Here is a 12346-nt window from a genome sequence, read left to right as displayed (position 1 = left end):
CGCCCAGCTTTGTGTCGTCTGCAAATTTGGAGATATTTTCCTTAGAGCAGAGAAGGCTGAGAGGGGACCTGATTGAGGTGTACAAAATTATGAGGGGCATAGATAGGGTGGATAGAAAGGAACTTTTCCCCTTAGTAGAGGGGTCAATAACCAGGGGGCATAGTTTCAAGGTAAGGGGCAGGAGGTTTAGAGGGGATTTGAGGAAAAGCTTTTTCACCCAGAAGGTGGTTGGAATCTGGAACTCACTGCCTGAAAGGGTGGTAGAGGCAGGGACCCTCACAACATTCAAGAAGCATTTAAATGAGCACTTGAAATGCCATAGCATACAAGGCTACGGACCAAGTGCTGGAAAATGGGATTAGAATAGACAGGGCTTGATGGCCGGCGCGGACATGATGGGCCGAAGGGCCTCTTTCTGTGCTGTATAACTCTATGGCCTAGAAATTCGGTGGGCTGCGCCACCAGTTAGCGCCTAAAGAGGGCACTCAGTGGCTTTAGTGCCACTGGCCACGCCTCCCGCGATATTTAGCTGGGGCGCTAATGGCGGCATTAGCCTGTTGCGCTCAGCCGCCACCGATTACGTCATCAGTGTGCGCAGCGCCCCGCTACCACCCCAATCGCGATATTTGGCAGCGACCGCCTCTGTAGCGCCGCTCGCCCGGTTCACGGGGCCTACCTGTGGCGGCAGTGGCGCAAATTAAGGTGGAGGTGCGGGTCGGCCGTTTTTTTCGGCGGCCGCCTGCCAGCACCTCCGTCCCCGGCCTCCTGTTCTCCCCCCGCGGCATTGCCAGCTGTTTTCCGAGAGCCCGGCACTTCTCCTCGGTGCCGGGCTCTTTTACCGGCACTTGTGATCGCTCATCGCGCTGGTGCAGGCCCCTCCCCCTTAAGAATGGGAGGAAGGCCTGCAGTACCGCAGCGCGCCGTGCCGCAGCGTGTGGCGCTGCAGCACGTTGCGCTGCGAAATTCAGTTTCAGCACCCTAAGAGGGGCGCGGAGCGCCTCGAGCCTCGCCCCGTGTCCCTCTCGGGGCGCTCAAGCTGAATTTCCGGCGATCGCTGCTGCTCCGATCGCAGCGCAAAATCTGGCGCCCAGGCGAGCTTGGCGCCCCGTTTGCGGCTCCACCCAATTTCTCCCCCTATGACTCTATGATATGCTGATAGGGTGAGAGGGGTGGGAGGAGGCTCGAGTGGAGCATAAACACCGCATGGACCAGTTGGGCCGAATGGCCTGTTTCTGTGCTGTAAATTCTATGTAAACTGCCATCATGCGGCTGAAGGAGAAAGTAACGAAAGGATTCCCAAACTGTAACAAGACAGCATTCTGCTGGCAACATGAATGGCGTCTCTTTAAGGGAAGGTATCCAATTGGAGGGCTTCTGTTCGCATGAGTGTTATTTCATCTCAATTTCACCCTTTTCAAAGACACTGACGACTTATCTTGGGTAAAATGATAGAAAAGCAGGGAAGATAAAAGCCTTGAGTTTTGAATGCTTTCTTCCCTTTGATCTACAAGCAAGCCCTTTGAAGATGGCACTCGGCAAACACACAACACACCAAACCGTGCACTTGTCTGGGAAACAAGTAATATCTCACTCGTGATTACACCTCCTCAGCAAAGCTTCTCCATACCCGATGGAATAAATGATATTACTAGACAGCCACCAGCAAGCAGAATTCGTGTAGTCTGGCAATGCATAACGGACCCCCTGGAGGCAAAATATGGGTTGCGCTTTGTACAGCTTGAGATTTGCTGAAACAACATTCATTCCAGAACTAGGGGGCACAGTCTCAGGATAAGGGTCGACCATTTAAGACTGAGATGAGGAGGAATTTCTTCACTCAGAGGGTGGTGAATCTTTGGAATTCTCTACCCCAGAGGGCTGTGGAGGCTCAGTCGTTGAGTATATTCAAGGCTGAGACTCTAGGGGAATCAAGGGATATGGGGATCAGGCGGGAAAGTGAAGCTGAGGTTGAAGATCAGCCATGATCTTATTGAATGGCGGAGCAGGCTCGAGGGGCTGTACGGCTGACTCCTGCTCCTAATTCTTATGGTTATCTTATGTATGCTCCCGAATGAATACGAAGGCTAGGTCTGATTGCCTGTTGCCTATTACGTGTACTGAACCCCACATCCGAACATTGCCGCCCGAGAACAATCAGTTTCTCACAGAGACCTCCCACGAACTACGGAGGGGGAGGGGTGAAAATCAACTTTGTCGGGGGCGCTAGTGGGTTGGCCTCCCGTTACACATCCCGCTCAATTTTCCTGGAGACTTGGGCAGGATGTGTGACAGGCCAGACAATCCGCTACCGCCCGCTTTACCCCCCCCCTCCCACCCCACCCCCCTGAAGCTGAAAGTTCCGCCCACAATTGGCCATAGCCATTTTTTTTTAAACAGATTAAGCCGATTTAATTTCCATTGTAGGAAAGGTTATTAGAACCACGGCCATCTTTGTATACACATTTTGTTCCATCTCTGCACTGCAAGGTGCTCTGGGATTAGAGTCACGGGATGTGGGCATCGCAGGCAAGGCCAGCATTTATTGCCCATCCCTAATTGCCCTCGAGAAGGTGGTGGCACTCCCACAGTGCTGTTAGGGAGGGAGTTTCAGGATTTTCACCCAACAACGATGAAGGAACGGCCGATATATTTCCAAGTCAGCCCTCACACAAAAGGGGAGAAAATGAAATAAGTAGATGTTGTGTATATTGCTATTCATTAATTAAAATACAGTCTCTATTAAAACTGTAGATAATTACCAAACAGACATTTCTTGATGCAGCATTTTTAAATTGATCATTTCCTAATTAGATTAATACCAGTGCTTGTTGCATAAAGTTGGAAAAGTCAATTTTATTTCTGATTTACGTTTAGCTTAAATCTCTCATACATTGATTTCCTTTCTGCTGCACAGCTTCTGCATTGCAAGCGGGAATTTTTCTACAGTATCAGATCAAAGTGTTGCTTTTCAGATGACTATCCAGATCTGCCACACTTTGCTTCTGAGTGAGTGACCCACACAACACTCACGACAATCTCTGATTATGGGGCTGATACGGAGATCAAAGTCTTGCGCAAAAATCGCGCTTGCTGTGCGCAACTGGCTGCTGCTTTTCCTACATTATAACAGTGACTACACTCCATTGGCTGTAAAGCGCTTTGGGACATCCTGAGGTTGCGAGAGGCGCTATAGACCTTTCTTTCCTTTCCATCACTGGAGACTTAATCCTTTACCTGAAGTTCGCGGAGGATTTGTCAAAAGAGCAAATCCTCACTATGCTGCAAAGCGAATCATAAGAACATAAGGAATAGGAGCAGGAGTCGGCTATTATATTGGACTCCTAATATTTGATCTAAAGAGATTTCATTTTGAACCAACTCATTGATTACGGACAGTTTTCTGTAATCTATTTAACTGTAGCCTATCTCTCTCATGTCAACAACCAGCTCATCGCACCACCTGAGTTGTATTGTGGAGCTAGGATTAAGATAGGCGACAGATGACGACAGGTCACCTTATCTGAGGAAGGATGTGCTTGCCATGGAGGGAGTGCAGTGAAGATTCACCAGACTGATACCTGGGATGGCAGGAATGACGTATGAGGAGAGATTGGGTCGATTGGGCTTATATTCGCTAGATTTCAGAAGAATGAGAGGGGATCTCATTGAAACTTATAAAATTCTAATGTTCCCGATGGTGGGGGAGTCCAGAACCAGGGGTCACAGTCTAAGGATAAGGGGTGTAAGTTACAGGGTTCTCAAAATTCCCGCACTCCCCGAGTTATGGATCAAGGGACCCTGTTTTGGACAAGTTATTTAAAAGCAGGGTACCCAAATGGTTTCTGTAAACCTCATGACCAAAATTGACAGGATTTTTAAAAGCAAGACTCTGCAGACAAGCAGGCTCAGGGACGATATTTAAAATGCAGGAATCTGTGAACAGCGACTCTTTGGAGCTTGCCAAACAGAGTAAACACAGAATAAGCATTTATTCGACTTGAGTCCAATCAAAGTCGAATGGGCCTATAACCGTGGCCATTAGCTTTCTGCATGTTTAATCGATAACAGCTCACAGTAGCCATCAAGGTAGGATGGGGACAATTAAGTCTTATCCATGACAAAGCAACCAGGACATCGGGGCCATTAGACCCGGAGACAACCACTCCTAAAGTCGTTAAAACAAATGGTTGTAATCATTTAAACCAAGCCCGCCAAAAGTTAAAAAATGGACTGACCTGATTTGGTGCGCAGATAAGGAGTGGAAGAACGGGTATAACTGTAGGCCCATCAGTAGCGCTGGTCTCTCGCCTCTCCTGCGCTTCCATTGACTCTTGTCTGTGGCCTTGGCCTGCTGCCGCTCGTACTCATGCCCTGGCCTCGTGGCGGGTTCTCTTCTCGCTCCCCGCACCGCTCAACATACAAGGACGCCCATTACACCGGGACCAAACGCGGGAGGAGAACGAGACCCAAGTTCAAAGTCACACAGGACACACAGGCCACGAATGGGCAGACGAAACGAGACGAGACGAAGAAGAAGGTAACACCAACAGGAGCAGAGAAGGGCAGCAAAAGACGCATCGGTAAAAACCAAACGCCTAGTTATAAGCTGGCATTTGGGGAAGAAATTAACAGCGCATGTATGGACAGTGAGAATAAGTTGGCATTTGAACACTGCGAATAAACAGGCGTTAGACACAAGTGTCCACGCCGGCGACGAATATGCTAGCGTTCAAAGCATGGGTAGCAAAATCTCGTAAGCACTGAAAACTGCCAACCGATCCACGACCGTAACGTTACCGCCGACGACCGCCCGAGGGAGAAGAAGAAGAAAACCCATCGCGACGAGACGACGACGGTCGCATCAACAACTCCAGCGCTGCGCCCTGAGACCACGTGGCGATGGGATACCCCAAAGGACAGAAGACCAAACCTCCAAACTCACAACGTTAAAGCAACAGGTTTTGGATTGGTGGGCATGAATTCCTGGCCCCTCATAGCTTAATCTAGTTAGGTATAGGGGGTGGGATAAGGATAAGGGGGATTGTTAATGTAGTTGTTTTTCCCTCGATGTGCCGTGTGTTCCCCATTCCCTGAATAAGTGTAATTGTTTATGCCTGTATTTTTAGACCAGTAATTCTCTTAAGACTGTGTTTCTATTTCTGTTTTAATAAAATCTTGGTTTTCTTACACCAAACCACTTGTCTACTCGATTTTCTGTATCGCCACCTGTACCTAAGTCCGGTGTCTAGAACCCAGGGGTGTGGGAGCGATTCGAACTGCTCAAGGGACAGTCAGAGGCGAAGCTGACTGGGCACCATGACACGCCACCCCCTACAGGGGTAAGCCATTTAGGACAGAGATGAGGAGGAATTTCTTCACCCAGAGAGTGGTGAACCTGTGGAATTCTCTACCACAGAAGGCAGTTGAGGCCAGTTCATTAAATATATTCAAGAAGGAGTTAGATATATTTCTTAAGGCTAAGGGGATCAAGGGATATGGGGAGAAAGCGGGGACAGGGTACTGAATTTGGATGATCAGCCATGATCTCATTAAATGGCAGAACAGGCTCGAGGGGCCGAATGGCCTACTTCTGCTCCTATCTTCTATGTTTCTATGACAAATGGAGAACATCAAGTAATATCTGGTTCTGCTGCTCAACAAGCTCAGTTTTGTAATCCGATTTGATATAATTCCTTAGAATTAGACTGCCCCTACCAGGGAATTCTTCAGTACTCTGTTTTCAGGAGGGATGAGATTCAATTCTTTACCTCTTCTTGCATTTAATATATGGGCTGAAGATGCCCGTGTCCGTTGAAAGAAGCAGCCTGATTATAACAATTAGATCAGGCGGCCCAGGTTCAATCCCTGGTCTATGCTGAGTTAGTTGCTCTCAGCTGTGTATTAAAAAGAAAGACTTGCATTTAAACAGCGCCTTTCACGGCCTCAGGATGTCCCAAAGCTCTTTACAGCCAATGAAGTACTTTTTGAAGTGTAGTCACTGTTGTAATGTAGGAAACGTGGCAGCTAATTTGCATTATAACATTACAAATAGGAGCAGGAGTCGGCCATTTGGCCCTTCGAGCCTGCTCCACCATTCAATCAGATCTTGGCTGATCTTCTACCTCGACTCCACTTTCCCGCCCGATCCCCATATCCCTTGATTCCCTTAGTGTCCAAACATCTATCGATCTCTGTCTTGAATATACTCAACGACTGAGCCTCCACAGCCCTCTGGGGTAGAGAATTCCAAAGATTCACAACCCTCTGAGTGAAGAAATTTCTCCTCATCTCAGTCCTAAATGGCCGACCCCTTATCCTGAGACTGTGACCCCAAATTCTAGACTCTCCAGCCAGGGGAAGCAGCCTCTCATAAGAACATAAGAACATAAGAAGTAGGAGCAGGAGTAGGCCATACGGCCCCTCGGGCCTGCTCCGCCATTCAATAGGATCATGGCTGATCCGAATCTAGACTCACGTCCACTTCCCTGCCCTCTCCCCGTAACCCCTAATTCACTTATCTGCTAGGAAACTGTCTATCTCCATTTTAAATTTATTTAATGTTGCAGCTTCCACAGCTCTCTGGGGTAGCAAATTCCATAGATTTACTACCCTCTGAGTGAAGAAGTTTCTCCTCATCTCAGTTTTTAAAGAGCAGCCCCTTATTCTAAGATTATGCCCCCTAGTTCTAGTCTCACCCATCAGTGGAAACATCCTCCCCGCATCCACCCGATCAAGCCCCCTCACAATCTTATATGTTTCGATAAGATCGCCTCTCATTCTTCTGAACTCCAATGAGTAGAGTCCCAACCTACTCAACCTTTCCTCATAAGTCAACCCCCTCATCTCCGGAATCAACCGAGTGAACCTTCTCTGAACCGCCTCGAGAGCAAGTATATCTTTTCTTAAATATGGAAACCAAAACTGCACGCAGTATTCCAGGTGTGGCCTCACCAATACCCTGTATAACTGCAGCAAGACTTCCCTGTTTTTATACTCCATCCCCCTTGCAATAAAAGCCAAGATTCCATTGGCCTTCCTGATCACCTGCTGCACCTGCATACTAACCTTCTGTGTTTCATGCACCAGGACCCCCAGATCCCTTTGTACTGTAGCACTTTGCAGTTTCTCTCCATTTAGATAATAACTTGCTCTTTGATTTTTTCTGCCAAAGTGCATAACCTCACACTTTCCAACACTATATTGCATCTGCCAAATCTCTGCCCACTAACTTAGCCTGTCTATGTCCTTTTGCAGGTTTTTTATCGGCATCTACCCTGTCAAGCCCTGTAAGAATTTTATACGTTTCAATTAGATCACCTCATTCTTCTAAACTCCAGTGAATATAAGCTCATTCTGCTCAATCTTTCTTCATAGGACAACCCTTTCATCCCAGGAATCAATCTAGTGAACCTTCGTTGCACCTCCTCTAAGGCAAGTATGTCCTTCCTTCGGTAAGGAGACCAAAACAGTACACAGCCAATGAAGCAGTATTGGAGTGTAATCACTGTTGTAATGTAGGAAGTGCAGCAGCCAATTTACGCACAGCAAGCTCCCACAAACAGCAATGTGATAATGACCAGGTAATCTGGGTTTTTTAAAGTGATGTTGTTTGAGGGGAAATAGTGGGGTGCTATAATTGTTCTTCAACTTGTGAAGGTCAAAATCAGTCCGGGTATCTGTTTCCAATGGCTATCCAGTAATCAGTGCTGGATATTAGATGAGGACAAGATCGGACTGGGCTGTGATGCTCCTCAATTAAGAATAGCCCACTCACCCCTCTTGGGCTAGGCACTGGCGGAGTGTCAATCCCCATGGAACTGGGCTGTAACACGAGTCGGTGCCTTCAGGAGAGGAGGGGAGAAAACTGGGAGGACAAGAGCATTAGATCTAGGGTGGTGGAAGCAGATTCAATAGTAACTTCCAAAAGGAAACTAGAAAAGGAAAATGTTTCAGGGCTCTGGGGAAAGAGCAGGGGGAGTGGGACTAATTGGTTAGCTCTTTCAAAGAGTCGGTACAGGCACGATGGGCCGAATGGCCTCCTTCAGTGCTGTATGATTCGATGATTCTAGGTCCAATATTTTGGAAGCTCAATGGGCACAAGACCCCTCCTTCTGATCCATCGTATCCTTATATAAAAAAAATGAGCATGTTTGACAAGAGTTAAAAACCAGTTTACGATCCCTGTCTCCATCAGTGTGCTGAGCGGCTGCACGTATTTTGGCAAATTATGTAAATAGTAACATTTAAGCAAACCATTCATGGTGAAGATGCACTTCAATCCATTAATTACTGATTAGTAACTCTTGTGAATTAAATGCAGATGTATAGACAATCCTAATCACAGCGGTGGTTGATTTAATGCCACGGCCATTGTGCGGCTGATTACTCTGATTACTCGTCATTAAAATGCATCCTTTGGAGCAAAGGGCACAGAGAGATGACCTTCGATCAAATGCGGCTCACAAGAGTGGGATCGAAAACCAAGGCAATGCCCCGTACATAGAGTTAACCACACTGTCCACTGGCCACTGAGGTGAAGTGCACTTGGCATTGCATCAGTGCAGAATGCATCAGCGGTACAGGTGAGGTGTGGACCGTGGCTCACACTCGCGTCTCAGTCAGTAGGTTGGTGGATTCATGTCCCGCTCCACAGACTTGAGCCCATAATCTAGGCTGTGTGAAAAACTTGCTTCTCATTTCCCCTCTCGATCTTTTGCCAATTATGTTATATCTATGACCTCTGGCTACCGACCCACTGGCCAGAGGAAATTAATATCAGGTGCAACGTTCCCCCGAAGGTGCGTGGCTGCGCAGCAGTCGGGAGGTCGCGCACAGACCGCTCACCAGCTGCTCCGGCAAGAAAGGATATCGCGCAAGTTTCAAGGGAATTTTAAGGGACCATGCACAAAAAAAAATGAGAGGGACGTTGGTACTGAGGGAGCGCTGCACTGTCGGACGGGGAGTACTGAGGGAGCGCCGCACTGTCAGAGGGGCAGTACTGAGGGAGCGCCGCACTGTCGGAGGGGCAGTACTGAGGGAGCGCTGCACTGTCGGAGGGGCAGTACTGAGGGAGCGCTGCACTGTCGGAGGGGCAGTACTGAGGGAGCGCTGCACTGTCGGACGGGGAGTACTGAGGGAGCGCCGCACTGTCGGAGGGGCAGTACTGAGGGAGCGCCGCACTGTCGGAGGGGCAGTGCTGAGGGAGCGCCGCACTGTCGGAGGGGCAGTACTGAGGGAGCGCTGCACTGTCGGAGGGGCAGTACTGAGGGAGCGCTGCACTGTCGGAGGGACAGTACTGAGGGAGCGCCGCACTGTCGGAGGGGCAGTACTGAGGGAGCGCTGCACTGTCGGACGGGGAGTACTGAGGGAGCGCCGCACTGTCAGAGGGGGAGTACTGAGGGAGCGCCGCACTGTCAGAGGGGCAGTACTGAGGGAGCGCTGCACTGTCTGAGGGGCAGTACTGAGGGAGCGCCGCACTGTCGGAGGGACAGTACTGAGGGAGCGCCGCACTGTCGGGGGGGCAGTACTGAGGGAGCGCCGCACTGTCGGAGGGGCAGTACTGAGGGAGCGCCGCACTGTCGGAGGGGCAGTACTGAGGGAGCGCCGCAATGTCAGACGGGGAGTACTGAGGGAGCGTCGCACTGTCGGAGGGGGAGTACAGGGGAGCGTCGCATTTTCGAAAGGGGAGTACTGAGGGAGCGTCGCACTGTCGGAGGGGGAGTACTGAGGAAGCGTCGCATTGTCGAAGGGGGAGTACTGAGGGAGTGCTGCACTGTCGGAGGGGCAGTACTGAGGGAGTGCTGCACTGTTGGAGGGGCAGTACTGAGGGAGGGGTGCACTGTCGGAGAGGCAGCACCCAGGGAGTGCTGCACGGTCAGAGGGGCAGTACTGAGGGAGCGCCGCACTGTTGGAGGGGCAGTACTGAGAGAGCGCCGCACTGTCGGAGGGGCAGTACTGAGGGAGCGCCGCACTCTCGGAGGGGCAGTACTGAGGGAGCGCTGCACTGTCGGAGGGGCAGTACTGAGGGAGCGCCGCACTGTCGGAGGGGCAGTACTGAGGAGCGCCGCACTGTCGGAGGGACAGTACTGAGAGAGCGCCGCACTGTCGGAGGGGCAGTACTGAGGGAGCGCCGCACTCTCGGAGGGGCAGTACTGAGGGAGCGCTGCACTGTCGGAGGGGCAGTACTGAGGGAGCGCCGCACTCTCGGAGGGGCAGTACTGAGGGAGCGCTGCACTGTCGGAGGGGCAGTACTGAGGGAGCGCCGCACTGTCGGAGGGGCAGTACTGAGGAGCGCCGCACTGTCGGAGGGACAGTACTGAGGGAGCGTCGCACTGTCGGAGGGGCAGTACTGAGGGAGCGCCGCACTCTCGGAGGGGCAGTACTGAGGGAGCGCTGCACTGTCGGAGGGGCAGTACTGAGGGAGCGCCGCACTGTCGGAGGGGCAGTACTGAGGAGCGCCGCACTGTCGGAGGGACAGTACTGAGGGAGCGTCGCACTGTCGGAGGGACAGTACTGAGGGAGCGCCGCACTGTCGGAGGGGCAGTACTGAGGCAGCGCCGCACTGTCGGAGGGCCAGTGATGAGGGAGCACCGCACTGTCGGAGGGGCAGTACTGAGGGAGAACCGCACTGCGGGAGGGGCAGTACTGAGAGAGCGCTGCACTGTCGGGGGGGGGAGTACTGAGGGAGCGTCACACTGTCGGAGGGGGAGTACTGAGGGAGCGTCGCACTGTCGGAGGGGGAGTACAGGGGAGCGTCGCATTTTCGAAGGGGGAGTACTGAGGGAGCGTCGCACTGTCAGAGGGGGAGTACTGAGGGAGCGTCGCATTGTCGAAGGGGGAGTACTGAGGGAGCGTCGCAATGTTGGAGGGGCAGTACTGAGGGAGGGCCGCATTGTCAAAGGGGCAGAACTGAGGGAGCGTCGCATTGTCGAAGGGGGAGTACTGAGGGAGTGCTGCACTGTCGGAGGGGCAGTACTGAGGGAGCGCTGCACTGTCGCAGCGGCAGTACTGAGGGAGTGCTGCACTGTTGGAGGGGCAGCACTCAGGGAGTGCCGCACTGTTGGAGGGGCAGTACTGAAGGAGCGCTGCACTGTTGGAGGGTCAGTACAGAGGGAGCGCTGCACTGTCGGAGGGACAGTACCGAGTGATGTGCCTCAATAATTCCGAGACTCGAAGTTAGCAGAACAAAAACAAGGCTTTTATTAACTTAGAAAGTAACACGTAAGAGAGAGAGATGTCTTCCTTCTGGAGACTGAGGCCAGACTGAAGCTAGCTTACAAACGGGGCCAGGTATGGGCGGAGCCCTACACACAGCACATTCCAGCACATTCCAGTATACAATACAGCACATTCCAGTACACAATACAATGAGGTCTGGGGGAAGGGAAATGACACTGAAACCGATCTCAGTCACAGGCAGTGGTGAATGGAATATTTCATCACATTCACCCCTTCTATAGATTTAGTCTGTTCGGGGGTTTGATAGTCCTCTGCGACCGACGTGGCTGTTGCGGTGCCGCGGGTGTCGGCTGGGTGTCCCCGGTAGCCTCCTGGGTCTCTGCCGGGGGTGCCGCCAGGGTTGTTGGAGGGGTAGTTGGTGGGGGTGCCGTTGGTCGGTGTTCTTCCGGGGGTGATGAAAGAGTAGTGGGTGGGTAAGAGTTGCTGTGATCGTCGTTGCCGCTATTGCCGTGGTTGTTGTCGATGCCGGCTGGGGCGACGTCTTTTATGGACACGGTGTCCTCCCTTCCGTCGGCGTGCCGGACATATGCGTATTGGGGGTTGGCGTGGAGTAGGTGTACTGGCTCCACGAGAGGGTCCGTCTTGTGGCCCCTCACATGCCTTCGCACGAGTACCGGACCTGGGGTGGGGAGCCATGACGGCATGGATACGCCTGAGGTGGATTTCCGGGGAAAGACAAACATTCGTTCATGAGGCGTGGTATTAGTGGCCGTACACAATAGCGACCGTATCGAATGGAGCACATCCGAGAGGACTTCCTGCCAGCGGGAGATAGGGAGGCCCTTGGTCCTTAGAGCTAGAGTGACTGCTTTCCATACTGTCCCGTTCTCTCGCTCCACTTGGCCGTTACCCCGGGGGTTGTAGCTGGTGGTACGGCTCGTGGCGATCCCCTTGGACAGCATGTACTGGCGTAGCTCTTCACTCATGAAGGATGCCCCCCTATCCGTATGGATGTAGCTCGGCATACCGAACAGGCAGAACAGGCTGTTGAGGCATTTAATGACCGTGGCGCTGGTCATGTCTGGGCAGGGGAAGACGAATGGGAACCGGGAGTATTCGTCCACAATGTTCAGGAAGTAAACATTGCGGTCGACGGACGGGAGGGGGC

At 51.7% G+C, this 12346-nt stretch overlaps 1 pseudogene; it reads left to right on the top strand.

Moving 5' to 3' along the window:
* Positions 1-1263: 1263 nt before the first annotated feature.
* The window catches only part of LOC147105023 (uncharacterized), a 39643-nt pseudogene continuing 28560 nt past the window's right edge, over positions 1264-12346 (top strand).

The sequence above is a fragment of the Somniosus microcephalus genome, chromosome 18, assembly GCF_052327205.1.
Source record: "Somniosus microcephalus isolate GS21.2 chromosome 18, FLI_Smic_1.0, whole genome shotgun sequence".
Classification (NCBI taxonomy): domain Eukaryota; kingdom Metazoa; phylum Chordata; class Chondrichthyes; order Squaliformes; family Somniosidae; genus Somniosus; species Somniosus microcephalus.
Note: the sequence above shows the minus strand (reverse complement) of the source record. Positions and strands in the feature narration are given on the sequence as shown.